A 20,367-nucleotide genomic window follows, 5' to 3' on the forward strand; every position below is an offset into this window, starting at 1 on the left:
TATAATGCTACATCCAAAATATAACGTTCAAAGTTGTCTTGATATTTTTGATGAGACGGTAGCTACGAGCCTAAATCTCAAGCAGCCTACTGTGCATTGGGCATAAATCTCATCGAACCTACTGTTCGTTTGATGCAACGTTGCCAATTGTAATAATAAAAAGTCTTTGTGATGGTTATTTTTGTAATAATGTGTAATTAATCTTATATTTAGACTTATATTGACAATAACTATTAATATTATTAATAACTATATTGACTTAAATAAGCCATTCTTTGAATATTATTGACGTATTCACATGCAGGGACTTAAAACCAATAAGGATCATGGGAGAGGCTAACTTGGTTAGCAACTTTACTATGATTATTTGGTAACATAAGTTATGTTTCAAAGTTCTATTTTCATTTTATTTATTTGATAATATGCAATGTATATATTTACTTTCTGAAATGATCGATTAACAAACATTAATGGGTTATTTATTCTCAAGAATCCGAACGATACTTACCCCCATTTGCATCGCCGTATTGTAAGCCGAGCTTAAGTTAAGTGTGGGTCAGACTGTGACAGTTTAGGTGAAAAAAGTCACACTCTGAACCACACTTAACTTAAGCTTAGCTTAAAGTAAGACGGTGCAAATGACGGTTATTGAAGTATCTAACTAAGTAATTAAATAAAATGATTTTATAAGTTATAGGTTAGGTTAGTTACGAGCAATATAGTAGATATTGGTATTAGGCTGTTCGGGTTAAGTCTAAATTTTTTAAAAATGTTAGTGCATTTTCTTGAGTATATCATTTGCACTCTCAAGTTATAGGTACATAGTTGACAAAGTGGCATCGTCGCAAACATCCAAGCGCGATCGATATACATAAAAATTTTCGAAGTACACGTTTAGTCGGGGAGATGGCGCTTGGCCAACAGGGGACCTACGCAATGGGGGCGCCATCTTCAACTTAAGTGATAAACTAAATTTACTATACGTGATCTCAGAGACACGTTTTACTATTAATTTACTACCATTTACTATTATATTACGTTTGGCCATGACCTAGTAGTGGCGGACTCTCGGGTAAAATCAATATTTTATAAAGGCTTCCACAGAAGTTCTTGAACCGACACAGATCAGAATGGTGTAACGCCCTGAAAATAATTTTTTCAGCAAAGAAAATTAGTTTTTACCAAAAAACACACGTCAATTTAGTTATCGAAGGGGATATTTAAAATCAGTGGGCATGGTATTTTAGGTTTTGCCCCCGGTGGTCCCCCCACTTGAAATTTTTAAATGGCACTTCTAGCTTGTAGAACATTATTTTAAAGGTCTTAAAAACCCCGATTCATTACTGTTTAACAAATTTGAAAATCAAAATTGAAAAAACTAACAAAGTTGATTTGATTTTGTGTTTTAGTAAAAATTGTGTCATCTTGACCCTATTTCGAGAACGGATTAACCGATTTCAGTTTTTTAAACGGTGATGAATCGGGGTTTTTAAGGGTTTTAAAATAATGTGCTACAAGCTAGGGATGCCATTTAAAAATTTTATCCACTATAGTTTTAAACTTCCCCCTCGATATCTAAGTTGATGTGTTTTTTTGGTCACAAGTAATTTTGCTTGCTGAAAAAGGTAGTGAGGGTGTTCATGTGATATATACAGAGGGTGTTCCGCGAGGTAAGGGACAAAATTTTACTACGAGTTCTTTAGGTAAATTCTAGTCGAAAATGTCCTATGAACATGGGTCCGCCAATGCTTCCTTACCAAGATATGATTTTTTTAAATTTAATTTTATTTATTTAAGTATTATCCTGTGTTATTGGGAAAGCTATCAGCCACATCATTAAAAGAGCTAGACTATGCTTACAATGTGAAGGTGGACACTTTGAGCAATTATTGTAAACAGTTATTTTCACAGTAATATAAAAAATTTTTTCTTAAATAAAATTATTTTCCGGCATTATTGTAGTTTTTGGCACAATAACACTATTAAAACTAATTTTCGACTCGAATTTACCTAAAGAACTCATAGTAAAATTTTGTCCCTTACCTCGCGGGACACCCTGTATTTACTAAGTAGTTTTATACCCACAATTGTTTACAGAATAAAGTACCTACCTTTTTTGTTATGAGAGGGAATCACTTAAGAGCAAAAAAAAACTTTTTGATCATAATTCTTACAAAATTTTATTACAAACAACAAACAATAAATAATCATGCATTTTTAATTCAAGTATAAAGTAGAAAAATGTATTATATTTATAGACATGCCAATTTATAGTTATTTCGTAATATCATCGATTTTAAAACCTAACCTAACCTAACCTAACCTAACCTAACCTAACCTAACCTAACCTAAGCTAACCTAACCTAACTTAAACTAAACTAACCTAACCTAACCTAACCTAACGTAGATAGAAGTTAAATAAAACAATAAGTTTATTTTTTATTGATATGTATGTTGTATATTATTAGGAGATTAGCGTGGGAAAACGGTTTTGATTTTTTTGCGCCTGTACGGTTCATTTAATTATAAAACTTCCTTAATAAAAGTTGTAGAGTGCAACTTCGGCTATCAACCTGTAATTTTTTCAGTACTGTGGGTTTAGTCGTTTAGTCGCAAAACGCCTCTAAAAATCCGAAAATTTGAATGTCCCGCCGCACGGTAACTATGGCCCGTAAACAAATTTCCGCGCTGCCAACATTTTACAATCATAACAAAGAAATGTCATTTTATCTCTTTGCCAAACTTGTTAATCGAGTTAATTTTTACATACATTTTAACTATTACATGCATAAAGCAAAGAAAATGAAACGGAAAGCCGATAAAGATACTTTATTAGAAGCTAGTGGGAATAAATCTACAAAATGTCGTAAGTAAGTTGCACCATAACCTCAAATCAGTATCCCTTCAATAGGTAAATTTGTTTTGCAGCTCATTCCAGGTTGAATGGTTACGTTTTTCAAACAAACGTGGTTTCTAGTTGTTGATAAAAACCACCAATGAATCATCTTCAGGCCCGCAGGTAAAACTTGAACACATTTGAAGTGTATATAAGTGAAAAATCATGGAACACAGACCATAGTCAAAGTGGATAAAAAAAAATCACCTCCCACATGGATTTTTTTCAGTACAATGAGGAGTCTTCAAAAATGGGTAGATATAAAACATAAACTATTATTAAATCCAGCTGTCTTGCACTCCTTCTATTTTCTCAGGTTTGTAAACAATAATGGACTAGTCAACTAGTGGTCTGTGGTTTGATTAAGAAAGGACAAAATGTGCTTAACTTTTAGTTGTACCCACTTTTCCCCACAACCAATTATTGCAAATAAAAACGATTTTTACACTGAAAGTTTGTTATTATGTTATTATTGATTCACACTTCAACTTGCAGAGTCCCTACATCCAGTTTGGTGAAGAGCTTTGAACAGATGGCAAAAAACAAACAGTGGAAAAAAGTTCTAGAAAGCTCAGAGATAAAATCCTAACTTAGCATAACAGCTAACAGCACCTAGTGACTCATAACACTAAGTGATTAAGCCATCTTCAAGTTTGGCTAAAATCATTCACTAATAAATGTAAGCTGTCTGCTTAGGGTCCCACTCTTACTTAGGGCCCCATTTTTATTCCTGTTATAGGAAGATTTATTGTAATACTTGTTCAAGAGACATCATCACATCATATGTTTAAGACATCTAAGATACCTTAACTTGTAAATCTAGGAAAAATAATCTGATCAGTGATTCCAAAAAATCCCTTTTATTTACATACAACATAGGTACAACAAACAAAACAGTTATGTTGTGTGGAACCTGTGGTTGAACTTAAACACATGAACAAAAGAAAACACAACACAAAAGTCACTAAACCAGATAACTTTGAAAGTGATGATTCCACGAGATTAACCAACCCAATTTTCAATGTTCTGACAGGTTTTGTCCACTACTGTAACTGTGATTCTCCTACAAATCTATTTGAATAGTTATTATAGTTTACTTATGATACTAAAAGTACCTACCTAATTCACCTGTTTAGAAAGTCCAAATTCTGATGTAGGTTGTGGATGTGGCAAGTCCAACAAAGTTTGAACAGTGATATCTACCCATTTATGAAAACATGTCACTCTACTGAAAAAAAAAAGAACAATATAGGAGGTGGTTTTATGTGCTAATTCAACTTGGTTCAACTATGGTCTGTGTTCCATGATTTTTCACTTATCAACACTTCAAATGTGTTCAAGTTTTACTTCCAGGCCTGAAGATGATTGATGGTTTGTATCAACAACTAGAAACCACGTTTGCTTGAAAAACTAGCTGGAATGAGCTGCAAAACAAATTTATCTATTGAAGGGATACTGATTTGAGGTTATGGTGCGACTTACTTTCTTAGGACATTTTGTAGATTTATCCCCACTAGCTAAAATGATAAACTGTAAGACTGGTTTTGTAATAGTGATGTTAGTCTGTGTTTAACAAGTTACCTATTATTATTATAGGTATATACATATGTATATTCTGCACTAATAATTTATCACCTGCTTGCAAATGTTAATAAAACTATATTACATTATAATATTATACATAGGATACAAAAAATTTAAGCTGATTTTTAAAACCACTAGAATAAAAATTAATGAATGGTTGAACTTTCCTGTTTACTTTATAGGGTAAGAAATAGGAATAATAAAAAAAGTTTATTTTAAAAATTATTGTTTTGTCAGTAGTTTTATAAATCCATGACCTTATAAATACCTACTTATAATATATAATTTTGTCTTTGTCAATAATGCATACTAAATAATAAATAACATAATAATTGGAAACCACTTTTTTACAGACATTCTCAAATGAGAGAATCAGATAAAAAATATAATGATTGAAATATGAAAGTTATCCGGGCTTGCTTATAACCCGTGGTCCATTGGCGGCTTATAAGCCCGGATAACTTTCATATTTCAGTTTTGACCGGCCGTGAAAGCCTTCATAGTCTAATATAATGATTTTATGAAAGATATATGAGTAATGAAAATAAAGCCATATAAATCAAGGGCAAATGCTTGAATATAAAGAGAAAAATCAAGTTGAAATTATTACATTGATCTGGTGTAGGTTGGTAAGAAAGACTATAATGTCTCTGGAGAATTTTCTACAATATGTTTTCAACTCTCATGGATGAAGAAATGAAATTCTATGAGTTAGAATGAGCCAAACCACAATTGGAAGTATTCTGTTATTATTTAATTAACGCACTAATCACACCAAATGCACAGCACATGCATATTTCACATTACACATATTCCACATACATTGCCAAAAGTCTGTGACTGTGACAAAACCAAGGCGAAATAGGTTCAAATATTATTGCATACTTGCAAGCCCCATTCTATCAATGAGCTTCACCTCCATTCATTATTTTCGAATCAGATTATGAATGAACGAGTGAATGAACTTCCAATCATTATCAAGTTAGAGTGGAATAATAATAGAAGAAAACTGTAATAGTTTACAGTTTTTTTTTGCTGCAATATTGTCGACAAACAGATCAATTTACAGTTTCCTTCTGTAGCGACTGACGTCACACTCCGGCAGCCATTTTGAGTCGGATGAGATTTAGGTCGCGTGTGGTTGTCCCTTTTTGATTCATTTTCTGACTGTGATTAGCGACACCTGCACATTGTACTCTGTACTAGAGGTTTCTAGTCAAAGTGTGCTTTTATTCAAACAAGGCTGGTGTTGTACGAGTCTGAGGTTGGCCGATAGAGGGCGACACCAACATACAAGTACGACACTGAAACGTTTATTTTCTATTAAACAAGATGTAGACACAAGTTGTCACCGTTGTCAGGAATAGAAGGAGAAGGAATACACGATATTCAACAGGCGAGTGCAGTGCAGCAGCAGCAGTGGCAGCGGCGTGCAGCAAAAACGCTATCGAATTCGAATCCTGTCATAACTCGGGATTTAAAAAACGGAGGCTGGGTTCGGTTGGTTTAGTTCGTCTTTTACGTCCGAGATAGTTTTGTGTGGTTTTTTAGCGTGTCGTTGCTCATTCAAAAAATCGGAAATTTTTAATTGCCGCAAACTGTCACGACGGTTGCGAAGTTCGTGTGGAGGTCATTGTAATTTGTAATATTCTAAAATTATTTAAATACTTGCTTGGCAAAACCTAAAGTTATACATACACACAAAGCCAACTTGCTAGTGTGTTGCAAAAGTATATGAACGTTCTTGCAGATTCATATACCTACTTTATAAACAATTGAGTATACGTCTTGGCTCTTGCATAAAACGATTTTAATTCATCCCAGTACTATTTAATCAAACTTAAAAACCCGTCAGTGTGTAAGGCAAACAAAGCTTGATAGTGGACTATGTGATAATCAAAATTGCTGAACATGCTACATATTCATTAATAAATATATAAATTTATAAGTTGCTGCACTTTTTCTACCTTAAAAGAAACTCATCAAACGTATAGAAATTGTTAAAGTATACTACTACTGTTAAATACACCAGAGACTTGAACATCGTCGTTCAGTGCAAATATCAAAGTTAAAAATAGAACTCTCTGTTATTAAGAAATTGTGTTTAAGATCACGTGAATAAAAATCCTTATACTTGGACGAGGAATCTTTGTGTTTGTTTTACGCCATTAGTTCGGAATATTAGTAATTATAGTCAATGTTGGATGTTCCATGAGAGCAGTTTTGCGGTCCTATCCGCCAAAGACTTTTATCTGGAATTTTTTGCACACATGGTAAGTATACCATAAATACTTTTATTAATTGTTACACATTGTAAAATTCATGAACTGAACATAAGAAATCATTGGTTTGTTAAAACACCTTAAATTCTTAAATTTCGCGCGTCACTGTTGAAACAATATAAGCACACATGCGAAAATCACAGTTTGTGATTAGTAAAAAAAGCTGCCAAACTACCAACTGTGCAGAGATGACATATTTAACATAACAAATATGAATGCAACACTTTTCTTGACGACTGTCGCACCGGTTAACGATAACGACATTTCAAACTGAATTTTTGATAATTTTATTGATTGCAGAAAATCCTGTAGAACTGATATTTAAATGGACTGTAGCGTCGCTAAAAAATAATTAATTTACCCGCCATTTTTCTGGGCCCCAGTTTTGCCTTTGTTTATCAAAAATCAGTATTGCCATGCAACTGTCTCAGCAGCAGCAGTATCACTATGTAACTGTCAACACAATCTCTAATTTTCTACTTTTAGCAGTTCAATTTAGGGTAGTGAATTATCCTGTAACTGTCAAAAAAACGTCAGTTTCAAACCTGTATACAGGTATGAAAAAGTCAAAATTACAGGAGCCTGTGGTAAGAAGAATAACCTCAGATCACATGACCCACCGCCTACTATACTAGAAAGCCTAGAAGGTGCTTGTCAAAAATTCCAATATGGCGGAAATAGTGGTGACAGTTTGCGTTTGTTTGTATTGTGGAAATTGAGGTTTTTGAGGATTAGATGAGTTTTTACGGTTTAAAATCAAGACTTGAAGTTATTTGCGTAAGTTATTTTTGTTTGCTGCCGTTCATAAGTTTTTCAAGTCAAATTGTAACAGCAATTCAGGAAAAAGCTTCTAGGATCTAACTCTACAGTGGTTGAACACTTTGAAGTGGGATGATTTTACTCCAACACTATGCTCAATGGTAGGTACAATTGCTTTCTAGTACAGTAAACTTATTAGGTACTTGTTACATGCACAGGTATGTGAGTTACATTTTAAAGCATCCTTCATTGTGAGAGCAACAAAAATAATTTTGAATGAATGTTCTTGGTAATAACATAAGAACCATTTACCAGTTTTGCTTACCTAGTTTCAAGAATTTACAGATTTTCGTACATTGAACAGTGTTTAAACTAGTTTGCTGTGTGTTGTACTTTCCAGGACAAGTGTTCTAACCAATTTGTTTAGGCTGGACTTGATTGTGTGTAAAAAAGCTCTATCTAGACATATCTGGATCAGGAATGAACCTTTTTTTGATTTTTCACTCACAACTTGCAATCAACTACACGAAACAATTAAAAAAAAAAATATTTATTACTGCATCTGCATACGTTTGTGTATAACACGAAAACCGCTAACGCCACCAATAAAAGGGGCCTTTTTAGGCTTTCTAATATAGAGGGCGGTGCATCACCTCTTCATGAGAAAAACTGACTGGTATCTTGACAGACTGTCACTTATGAAGTTTGTCCTTATTTTTGTCTAGCGCATTGACTTGTAATGGTTTCTCTCTTCCTATCACTGGGTTTCCTATTTCCTACATTGTTCAAGTAGAAACGGTTTACACTGAGACCAATTTGATTTTATCCAGCATTGTAATGTCAATTATTTAATTAAGCTGAGAATGTGACAGATTGGGTGTAAAATATCACAGTCAAAACGCAACTTAGCCTAAGCTGTTTTTCAAGTTTCAGTTTTCAGAATTCTAAAAACGCCCTCTAGTGCCGCAAACTGACAAAATATCGAAATACGGTTTTTGCTGTTAATCTTTTTTCCAAAGAGAGTTCTAAACATGTATGTTTTTTTCCTATTTACACACAAAATATAAAACACACTGAATCCTGTCAAAACACACTAAAAAACGTAAATTTTACAAACGTGAAAAAATGATGAAAAAAGTCACGTGATTTTTTTATATAAACAGAAAAAAAAAATGTGAAAACAGCTGCCAAACGTCACGTGACGCTTCACCAAAAGACGATCAAAATGGCCGGGAAAAAAAAACACGTTATATTGGAAACACTATACAGTTGGAATAAAACAATTAAAATATGTCACAATGGCGGAAATGTCACGTGATCTTAGTTAAAAATCATAACCGTTGTCAATGTGTCAAATGTGAATTTTTTTTGGAAATTTTTAAAAAATATGAAGTTTAGCCAAGCGTAACTCGGTTATTTGAAAAAATATGAAAAAAGTGTAAAAAGATAAAGTTGTAGGAAATTTCAATCTTCACCAGATGGCATTAGAGCACTTTTGCCCTAAAGGGCCTTCTCTGGGAGATATTTCTGAAAAACTGTGTTAAAGCACAAAAAGTGCTTTAAAAAACTCTAATCCAGTTTAACTAATCGTTAAACTGTTATTTGGAAAAATATGAAAAAAGTATAAAAGGGGAAAGTTGTAGGAAATTTCAATCTTTACCAGATGGCATTAGAGCACTTTTGCCCTAAAGGACCTTCTCTGGGAGATATTTCTGAAAAACTGTGTTAAAGCACAAAAAGTGCTTTAAAAAACTCTAATCCAGTTTAACTAGTCGTTAAACTGTTATTTGGAAAAATATGAAAAAAGTGTAAAAGGGGAAAGTTGTAGGAAATTTCAATCTTTACCAGATGGCATTAGAGCACTTTTGCCTTAAAGTGCCTTCTCTGGGAGATATTTCTGAAAAACTGTGTTAAAGCAGCAAAAAGTGCTTTAAAAAACTCTAATCCAGTTTAACTAGTCGTTAAACTGTTATTTGGAAAAATATGAAAAAAGGGTGAAAGGAGAAAGTTGTAGGAAATTTCAATCTTTACCAGATGGCATTAGAGCACTTTTGCCCTAAAGGGCCTTCTCTGGGAGGTATTTCTAAAAAATTGTGTTAAAACACAAAAAGTGCTTTAAAAAACTCTAACCGATATTTTTTTATAAACAAAAAAGTTGTGAGGAGTTTTCAGAATTCGAAATACGGTTTTTGCTGTTAATCTTTTTTCCAAAGAGAGTTCTAAACATGTATGTTTTTTTCCTATCTAGCCAGGAAATGGGATTTTCCTGTCAAAACACACTGAATCCGAACACCCTGTACATATTTCTCTGATTATTAATTAGGCGGACAAACCTAGTGATTTGCAATACGACGCTTAAGTATACATTTCTGTGCAAATTAATTAAGTAATCTGGTTCAAATTGAGTTAAAATAACACAAATTTTGGTGAATGAAAATTAATTAAATAACTCAGTAAAGTGTAAATTTTTCTGCGTGATAAATTTAAATAATTTATAAAGAACTAGAAATGCAAACAAAATTGTTAAAAAAAAACAGTGTTTTCAGTGGTAATGGACAAAGTATGGTATCAAAAAACACCCCTTAAGGATCAATTGGTACTAATTATTGTCTTACAGAAGTGTACAGGTGTTGATTGGAACGTACCAAATAACGTTTTTTACCAAGATATAGCCAATTATTTTGCAGTTTTAAGCTTTGGCTTTAATAACACACAAAACTCGTTTTATACAGAAAAAAAATACCGAGCGATTTGTGCAGTGACGTAAAGTTTGAAAATCATGATAGCTATTCCTAGATGTGCTCTTAATAATTGTTGCGACTAAATCGCATTGAAACCATCTAATTAACGACAACACGTATAACTAATAATCTTTGACCTTATAAATGACCGCTTAAGGCAATGCTATAAATAGGATTCAGTTAAATGTATCCAATAATAAATGTATTCAGCCGCACAATTTCCTCAAGCTCATTTCTGTAATTAGCACATTAATTGGGCCGGTTTTTACCAGGTAGTCCTATTTAAGTTAAAATAAATTTGTTAGTAAGAAACAGCTAATTGGAAAGTTAACGGCTAGAACAAAGAACAACGTTTTGTTCGTGTAATCGTTACGACCAAGGACTAAGAATCGAGTGCATTTATTTATTTATGAACGAAAAAACTACAAATTGTTATTCATATTATGCCACTTCATTTTGCTTCAGTTATGGTTTTGATGATGACTGAAAACTGGAAAGGCTGGACAGAATGAAACCTCCAGAAAACCACTTTTTACTGAACAACCCTGTATATGTATCTCAAATTCCACTAGTACTACTTAAGCTTGAACTCGGACGTATTCAGATCTTGTTTTTACAATATGTAAATTAAAAGTATATACCGCTGATAAACGGGTAAACACATTTAAAGTAAAAACGTGTTTGAAAGGAACACCTGAATACTTATTACAGGCCGATCAATTGAATATGTTTGAAATGATCCGCAGCATACAGAGCGGGATTTAAATGAGTAACCTGTGCATTCTAAAACGTAGTTTTCTTCTAATATTTTGATTAAAGTGGCCACTTGGATTGCACAGACTGCATGTCGTCTCTAGTTTGGAAGTCATTAAGAATTGATAGTACTTAAGTGGGTACTTCTGAAAATAAAATGTTCGATTTGGTTGTTTGTGCCTCTTAACTTGAATGCAGGTGGTCTTTGTTGTAGAATTTCCTTTATATTGTTAAAATCATAGTATAAATAAGGGTAAATGTATGGGAAATTAATAGCGCAAGCTAGACAGGTAAAACACGACCAGCCAAGGGCTAAACATACCAAGTTACCGGGATTATATTTACCTTTATTGAATTATGGGGCTCGTAAAGAAACTGGCACTGTTGATTCTAGAGGGCAGACGCGACACCCAGCCCCATAAATAACAAATCTAATGACTGAAATGGCAACGTCGAACTTTATTGCTAACGAGGTTTAATTGAGTACTATTGACTACACTTTATATGGAGTGGCTACTTAAAATTGTGCAATGAGTTTCGAGTTTTGTTACCACTTGTACCAAGTCTATTCCACCACAAGTGGATATAGTTTGTGATTGGTCAACTTTAAGCTTGCTGCTTTTTCTTGACCAATCACAACCATTAACCTAGAAGGAGGCTTGACAAGAATGGTAAGTAGTTGTCAAAGTCACAGATGTCATTTTTGAAGTTACTCAATCTTTCTCTTGACGTCATGCGTTGGTTTGTATTGGTTCTCTGTTTTATCCCCATGGATGTAGTAAAAATCTGAGGGGTAAACCACTGGGGCATTATAGTGTACAAACTGTAGGAATTAGTGGGCATTAAATTAGTATTAGTAATAAAATTGAAAAAGTCTAAATTATATTATAAAATAAATTATCATACAATATTCTTTTCATTTCATTAGCTATCCATTGTCATATAAAAGCTTATACAAAGTGTAGGAAATAAGCTAGTTATTGACGATTAAACAAAAAGATGCACGCACTTTGACGCCCTCTAGTGGCCAAACCGTCCAACCTGTTAACCCCAGTTGGGGTATTTTTAGAAAGCTCATTTCATTTACTATCCATTGACGTATAAAACTTTACCAAAAATAGTGTAATTAAGCGAGTTTTTGAAGATTAAACAAGAGGATGCACCAAAAAAATGATAAAAAAATTGGTCAAATTTGACGCCCTCTAGTGGCCAAACCGTTCAACCTGTTAACCCCAGTTGAGGTATTTTTAGAAAGCTCATTTCATTTACTATCCACTGACGTATAAAACTTTACCAAAAATAGTGTAATTAAGCGAGTTTTTGAGGATTAAACAAGAGGATGCACCAAAAAAATTGGTCAAATTTGACGCCCTCTAGCGGCCAAACCGTCTAACCTGTCAACCCAAATAGGAATATTTTTAGAAAGCTCATTTCATTGGCTGTCCATCGCCATATAAAATTATATAAAAAGTGCTACAAATACATGTGTTATTTACGGTTTAGTGACAGGATGCACCACAAACATTTTTTGACTGGTTAAAGGCTAATTTGACTATAGAAAATTAGGAAAACACGGTCACGTGACTTACTAGATCTACCACCATGTAATGCTTGGAAATTTTTTGAAAAACTCTTTTTGGAAATGACAATTTTCGTAAGGGTCAAATTTGCCTGAAACACCGCCACTATCCTAATGGGTTTGGCGTTATGTTGGCCAGTTAGTGCAAGCGAAAATCGACCTTAATGATTGTATTGCTACAGTTTTGTTACTACCCTAGATTTGGCAATCATTGTGCTAGGTTTGTGCCAAATATCAGGGCAGTATTTAAAAAAAATCCTTTAAAGATATCAGAGCGGTAAAAGTCAAGGAAAACATTAGCTTTGGAGCCCCCTGACGGCCAAACGAAGCAACCTATCAACACAGGCGGCCATATTTTTTGAAAACCTGTTGTATTTTCTACCCATTGACATATAAAAGTCTATACAAAATGTTGTGTGTGACAATAAAGACAATTTTGACTAAATTTAACAACTACTAATTTAAAAAGTGATTTTTTTAAATAAGTGGCCTAATACAAGCTTCTTTAATTTTGAACAGAGAACCAGACAGAATTACAAGAATGTGTTCCGTTTGAAAAGTTAGACTTTCTGTCCTTTTTTAGAACTGATTTTGTGACCACACTGTATTATACAGGTGTGGTAAATCCAAAACCGACCATAGGAAAACCGTGTAACTGACAGAGAAACGTAGATAATTGCATGCGTGGGACAAAGACAGTAAACGAAAAAAATACCAAGTAGGCCATATTTTCAGTACGTTGTTGCCAAAATCAAATAGGGTTTAAAGATTAATTTTTGCGACGGTATTGGATTTTGGCAACAGCGTACTGAAAATATGGCCTACTTGGTATTTTTTTCGTTTACTGTCTTTGTCCCACGCATGCAATTATCTACGTTTCTCTGTCAGTTACACGGTTTTCCTATGGTCGGTTTTGGATTTACCACACCTGTATAATTTGACGTCTTTTTGCACCCATTCCTAGAACAAACCTTGTCTAACATGGACAAAACACAAAAATCAAGAAAAAACCTTTCCTGATATGTATAAATTAAAAATGTTTTCAATCAAATTTCATATAAAATGGTAAATATCTCAGAAACGGATATAGATAAGTATATGTCATTAATACGCGAAATATGTCTAGAATTTGACGTAGAATAAATACCATATTTTCTTATGTTTCCTTATTTAATTAAAAAAGGTTTTTTTAGACTTTCTAGTTGTGATAATTCAGGAAGTTAGTGGGTATTGTTAGGCTAGGTTAGGTTAATTATTAGGAATTACTGGGCATTACTGGCATATTAGGAATTAATGTACAACATTTTACTCAGCAGTTTACCCCTCGTAAAAATCAAAGTAATGACATAACAAGAAAAAACTAAAAACAGCTGTTTTTGAATTTACTAATTTACGAAACAGTTTATACAAGAACTAAACAGAACCTATTATCTCATGTCTTTCAAATTAAAGCTTTTATTGCTTTTTTTTAATATCGACAAACTGTCTGAATGATTTTCTGAGTGAATTGAACTGGATTCCCCCTAAAACTCCATAACAAATATAGTATACCAGTAATTGCAAGTAATGAACAAAGGATTAATTGACGCATTAAAATTTCGGTTTAGCAGACCGTTTTATCGAAACATTGTCATAACACTTTTCTAAACCGAGTAACACCAGTAATTGAAATTATCTGGTTTATAATTAGAACTGGAATTGGTGTATTTAAGGAAACCGATAAGATAAAATGTATCAATGTTAGCTGCCATCTTTATGAAATACCTCCTTGTATATGTTTTTATAGCAGATTTTATTTCCAATCCAATCATTAATAAATTCAGGTTAATTTAGTAATGGGTTTTCTATGCAACTTCTGATGATAAAAAAACAAACATAGATAAACAAGTCGGCACGTGGTTGACTTAATGGCCCCATATCAAGAGGTTATTAAATGTATGCATACATATTTGAGAAATATTGTCTTTTAACTGAGGCACATGTTTTTGTTGTTAAAAGGAAATGATTTGAAACTAAATTAGCTGGAATAACTTTATCAGAAAAACCGGCTAGTAAGTATTGGCTAACGTCCAAAATGATCAGTTTGCAACTGGGTTTGTATGTATGTATTCAACCTGAACCTATAAACAAGATGGAAATGTTTTGTTTAGAGTAATATACATCACTTTATACGCCCGCTTATTTGTTATAAATGCAGAGTTTTCATTTTCCTACTGCTGATATTTTTAGCTATGCAGTTTTATGCAATCATCTGAAATTTCGAAAAATGTATTAATTTCTAAGTCGTATTCGTGGAACTATTAATTTAAACATTGTAGTAATCGAATTGAAAATATTTAACCGATTATTTATTATGTGGTTCCGTCTATAAATAGAAAATTCAAATCAAATTTCCTGGAGGTCAGCTGACACAACGCGGTATGAAATACACAAATTCGTATCATCCTACATCGTACAGTAGTTGTAATAAACGAACAAATCCCAACTTTTCGATAGTTTATCTGTTTTGTGTCCGCAAGTAGATGTGGTTTAACGTGCATTTTAAATGCGCGCTGACTGCTAAATAGTCGCAAATATTTATTCAATAATCATAAGAATGTGTATGGATATGAGTGGCTAACTTCTTGTCTCTATTTATAGTAACACCCTGACCATGAACCAACCTATGTAGAAATAAGATTACTAAACGATTAAACAACATATACGCGTAACTGTGCAGTGTTGTCAAATTTCGTTTGTCATTTTGTTAATAATTTTATTAATTGTTTTTAGTGGCCGTATAAAGGTTGGCACGTTTAAAGTTTTTGTTGCTGTGTCACGGCCAAATAAAATACAGGATTTTTCTTCATTTTTGTCGACGTTTCGACCCCTTTATTTGGGTCATCCTCAGGACACTAAAATAGATGTGATTCTATTTGGAGAGCTCAAGACAGACAGTTAGTTAATACTAGACTTATATAGTAAAGCACATGTTAATATACATACGACCAAAGACAGGGTGCATGAAGTAACATGTAAATTGTCCACCTAAAATTTTAAGATCCTTCAATGTAATTATAAAAAAATATACCCTGATTATTATGGCCGCATTCGTTTTCACGCTCCATGAAGCTAGCAGAGCTTTTTTGACGTCACGATGACGTAATTCGGGAAAACCATAATTTGACCAACTGTCAAATTACGTCATTGTGACGTCAAAAACGCTCTGCTCGCTCCATGGAGCTTGAAAACGAATGCGGCCTATTGGCATTTCAAGTTAAGATTGCAGCACCAGTTGAACTAAAATCGGGCAACCCGTTCCTAACCTAACATTATACATAATATGACACTGTCCACCACCTACTATACTAGAAAGCCTAGAAGGTGCTTGTCAAAAACTCCAACATGGCGGAAATAGTGGTGACAGTTTGCGTTTGTTTGTATTATGGAAATTGAGTTTTTTGAGGATTAGAGGAATTTTTACGGTTTAAAATCAAAACTTGAGGTTATTTGCGTAAGTTATTTATGTTTGCTGCCGTTCATAAGTTTTTCAAGCCAAATTGTAACAGCAATTCAGGAAAAAGCCCAACCGTGTCAGTTTTTTACCGGATCTAACTCAACAGTGGTTGAACACTTTGAAGTGGGACGATTTTACTCCAACACTATACTCAATGGTAGGTACAAGTGCTTTCTAGTACAGTAAACTTATTAGGTACTTGTTACATGCACAGGTATGTGAGTTACATTTTAAAGCATCCTTCAATGTGAGAGCAACAAAAATAATTTTGAATGAATGTTCTTGGTAATAACATAAGAACCATTTACCAGTTTTGCTTACCTAGTTTTAAGGATTTACAGATTTTCTTACATTGAACAGTGTTTAAACTAGTTTGCTGTGTGTTGTACTTTCCAGGACAAATGTTCTAACCAATTTGTTTAGGCTGGACTTGATTGTGTATAAAGAAGCTCTATCTATACATATCTGGATCAGGAATGAACTTTTTTTGATTTTTCACCCACAACTTGCAATCAACTACACGAAACAATTAAAAAAAAACATTTTTTTACTGCATCTGCATATTACTATACCTAACCTAACCAAAATTAATGTAAACAAACGGAGAAATGACAGCTGGAATGCCCGAAACTGTTTTTAAAACTGACCACCAGAGGGAGTATCTCTTACCTTGAAACGCCAATAGATGTCAGCTTCGCATATAAATCTAAATAGAATAAAGTTCTTTGGAGCTAGTATTCGACGGTTTTGGCATAACAGACAGCTATTGTTCACAAGTTACCGTTTAATGACCACAAAAACGTAAAATAGGATCACAAGTCACAACAAATTTCAAAAACGCTGATATTTACGTCAAACTTTGACACTTCGAGACGTATAACGATCGGGTGGGATAATCGGTGATCGGAATAGCTCGGTAGCAGACGACAACATTGCGCACTATTGCCAACATATTTTAAGGCGCGTAATTTAAATTTCCGTATCTATGCAATGTATATTGTTCAGTAAGTTCGGTTGGCTATAGAATCACATTTGTTATGAATATGTATCTGTAGAGAGTTACTATACAGGGTGACTCTAAAATGTCCTATGACATATTTAGTCCGAAATTCCTCCGTTTTCCAGATACAGGATGGTAAAATTAAAAAATAAAAATAAATTTTTTTATTTTTTTTATGTTTATTGTACATTTTGTAGAATATTACTTCCCAATCTGGAAGCCAGAGGTTTTTTGAGATGCAAAACCCGAATTTGGACACTTTGAACAAATTTCAGGTGGCAGGATTTCGGTACAGTATCGAACACTAAAAACCGAAATAACATCTCACATAAAATTCATATTCTAACATTGAAGATGTTATTTAGACATGTAAATCTTTTGATGATGATAGATTCGGCATTTAGGTGAGTTATCAGAAGTAGGTATTAACATAACTTAACCCCTACTACGGATACAATATGATGTAGGTAGTATATGTTGGCCTAGATGTGGACATTCTATTAAGTATTCAGTCTAATGAAAAATATACGAGTTCCTGACATTAGACTAACCTTGACCCCGGATGAATTATCTCGCAACACCTAGACTATTCGTCATTCACCAATCCATTTCGCTAACAGTTACTTTTGTGAAATCTACAAATCATAATCGACAATTAATAGCTTAAAGTTGTTATTTTGTCGTCTATTTTTAGCTCTTAAAATATGACGTGTTGTCTATTGTAAAATGTTAATTGAGTGTAGATGGAACGTTCGCCATCATACAATGGATGTTTGTTTGTTCTAAGATTAGACGGTTTTCTGGTGTTTTATTATTTGTTTTTCATTCCTAGATGACAGTCAGGATATCTCCTTCGATTTCACTGTTTTAACTAATCAATTCCAAGTACAGACTATTATTTGCCACCCTGTAAAAGTATACGCAGTACAAGGAATGCATTACCGGTTCACATATTTGGTATTTCATACACATTGTCTGTTCAATGAAATCTTGATCGGTGGAAATCCACACTTGTACACGACATGTATTTCTATTATATAATCTTAAGGATTTTGCATTACTACAGGCGAAATGTTTTTAAAATTGATGAATCGTGATATGTCCAACTTAAATTAGAAAGTACCTGAAAAGCTCTTAAGCCTCCAGTCATTTAAAACTGGCCGCTCTTAATTAAAACGACAACCTGGAAGCCACTTTGGAATCAGTTTGTGATAAATAACGTAGAAAATCTCGTCTAACGAATACAAGTCGTCCTGATTTTTTTTTCATTTCATGTTACAGTTAGTTTAAACACAAATACACATATTTGCGTACATCTCAGCATAGTGGGTAGTTTGTGATTTACATCACAAGAAAACGCCTTCACTAAGAAACACCCTTAAATTGAACACACTTTTGAAATCACAGTGAACTTAAGAAAGTGAGCAATTTCATGCCCTCAGTCCTCAGTGCCTTCTAATTTTAGTCGTTAGCAATTAAAACAAACATAGAGGGAGGTAATTAAACAGTTTTAATTGGAAGAGTTGAGCACAGAGTGCCTTATTAAACAATGTTTATTGTTATCTGTCCTGTTCGATTTTGTTGCGTATTTATTGGACCATCTGCTTATACATAATTGGTGAATTAAGTTCACATTGAAAAAATAGCTGTGTGAAGTCTTGGGAGATCGTTTATCAGCATGGTTCCAGACTATATGTTATTCAAAAGAGCAAATTTACAAATACTGCATCTTGAACTTATTAACCCGAAAAGATAATTTTCTTTACAGACATTATTCAGGAAACTAAACAGAATGTATGTCGCAAACGACCTGCTTTGCCCATGTTGTTGAATTGTTACTTAAATGGTGGTTAAAAATACCCGACCAAAGCTAAAAATAGAATGGACGGCGTTTTATGTGTACCGGTTTCTGAGGTTCAATTATTTATAATGGAAAATGAATTCAACGTCAGAACGCCATCTAATAATGCAAGTTACGATAATCCAGTGACTGTGACACATTAATAACGTTTTTTTCTTCTACATTTAACGATCGTTTCAAACAAATGACCATGCGACTAGTTTAACCGTACCAAATTAGAATATCTTTATCATGCATATTTTTTATGCTTTTAACAGTTTCCGTATTTGATATGTGGTTATAGTCTTTTTTGAATTTAAAGTAGTTTTGAACTTAGTGGGGTCAGCGCTGTCCAATGTTTTCTATTACATTAATGCTCTCATTTATACCATTACTCTAGATACGCTGATATTCCGAGGAGTAAATCGCTGAGTACAATTTTGTACACTAATTCCTAATATGCCAATAATGTCGACTAATTCCTTGTAATGTCCAATAATTCCCCAATAACTAACATAACCTAACAATTCCCACTAATTTTCTGAATTACCACGGCTGGAGAATTGAGAAATGAGAAATAAGAAAATATGCGTGCAACGATTTGATTTAACCGGAAGGAGATAGAACTGCTGCTTAGTTTAAATGGGACACCTTGTATATTATTGCATTTTTGGATTCTACGTCGTATTGTAGACATGTAGACATATTTCGTGTATTGTATGTTTCTGAGATATTTACCGTTCTATGTGAAATTTAAATATTTTCAGTCTCCAAAACAATAATTTTAAGTTATGCATTAGGAAACGTTTTCTTCTTGGTTTTTGTGTTTTGTCGTGTTATACAAGGTTTGTTCTAAGAGTGGATGAAGAAAAACAATAAAATATATTATACAGGATGCTCAAAAAAAGAGCTTAAGACGTCAGTTCTAAAAAAGGACGTTTTTCAAATTAAACACTCCTTTTGTCTGATTCTCTGTTCAAAATTAAGCTAAATTTGTATTATGTCAGTTATTTGAAAAATGTTTATTTCTTTCTTTAAATTGATTCATTGAACCACCCTGTAACTGTCAAAATAATCGAGTTATTGAAGGTTAAAGTAGTAGCTGTCAAATTCAGTCAAAACTGTCTTTATTATCAAACAACACTCTAGTAAACATTGACGTCAAAATACGTCTTTTGTATAGACTTTTATATGTCAATGGATAGAAAATATAATGGGCTTTCCAAAAATATGGCCGTTTGTGTTGATATGGGTGCTTCGTTTGGCCGCCAGAGGGCTCCAAAGCTAACTAAACGTTTTTCTTGACTGTACCTAACCACTCTTAACTTCTTTGAGGGATTTTTTTTAAATTTGGTCAGTTACAGCCCTGATATTTGGCACAAACCTAATACAGTGAGTGTCAAATTTAGAGCCGTAGCAAAACTGTAGAAATAAAAT

General features: G+C 33.4%; 1 protein-coding gene and 2 long non-coding RNA genes across 11 annotated transcripts in view; 2 read left to right on the forward strand and 1 right to left on the reverse strand.

Moving 5' to 3' along the window:
* The first annotated feature begins 2,459 nt into the window (after positions 1-2,459).
* LOC145733170 (uncharacterized) lies at positions 2,460-3,349 on the forward strand. Of its 2 annotated transcripts, none has more exons than XR_014179129.1 (3): positions 2,460-2,870; positions 2,929-3,150; positions 3,213-3,349. It is a non-coding gene; the product is annotated as an uncharacterized LOC145733170 (long non-coding RNA). The 2 variants fall into 2 exon arrangements; XR_014179130.1 differs by having other exon boundaries at positions 2,461-2,866.
* Positions 3,350-3,740: 391 nt separating this feature from the next.
* On the reverse strand, positions 3,741-5,296 carry LOC145733169 (uncharacterized). Of its 3 annotated transcripts, none has more exons than XR_014179128.1 (3): positions 4,478-5,296; positions 4,016-4,413; positions 3,741-3,967 (listed from the first exon to the last, which is right to left on the reverse strand). It is a non-coding gene; the product is annotated as an uncharacterized LOC145733169 (long non-coding RNA). The 3 variants fall into 3 exon arrangements; XR_014179127.1 differs by having other exon boundaries at positions 4,016-4,320; positions 4,379-5,296; XR_014179126.1 differs by having other exon boundaries at positions 4,016-5,296.
* Positions 5,297-5,869: 573 nt separating this feature from the next.
* LOC145733132 (receptor-type guanylate cyclase Gyc76C-like) overlaps positions 5,870-20,367 on the forward strand; it is a 28,934-nt gene continuing 14,436 nt past the window's right edge. For 3 of the 6 annotated variants that reach the window (XM_081985801.1, XM_081985805.1, XM_081985804.1), the window contains exon 1: positions 5,871-6,753. The gene's annotated coding sequence lies outside the window, so the exon portion shown is untranslated. Of the gene's footprint in view, positions 6,754-20,367 lie in introns of all 6 variants that reach the window. The other 3 variants (XM_081985803.1, XM_081985806.1, XM_081985802.1) reach the window with 2 other exon arrangements.

The sequence above is a fragment of the Ips typographus genome, linkage group LG8 (assembly GCF_016097725.1).
Source record: "Ips typographus isolate SLU linkage group LG8, UJ_Ityp_2.0, whole genome shotgun sequence".
Classification (NCBI taxonomy): domain Eukaryota; kingdom Metazoa; phylum Arthropoda; class Insecta; order Coleoptera; family Curculionidae; genus Ips; species Ips typographus.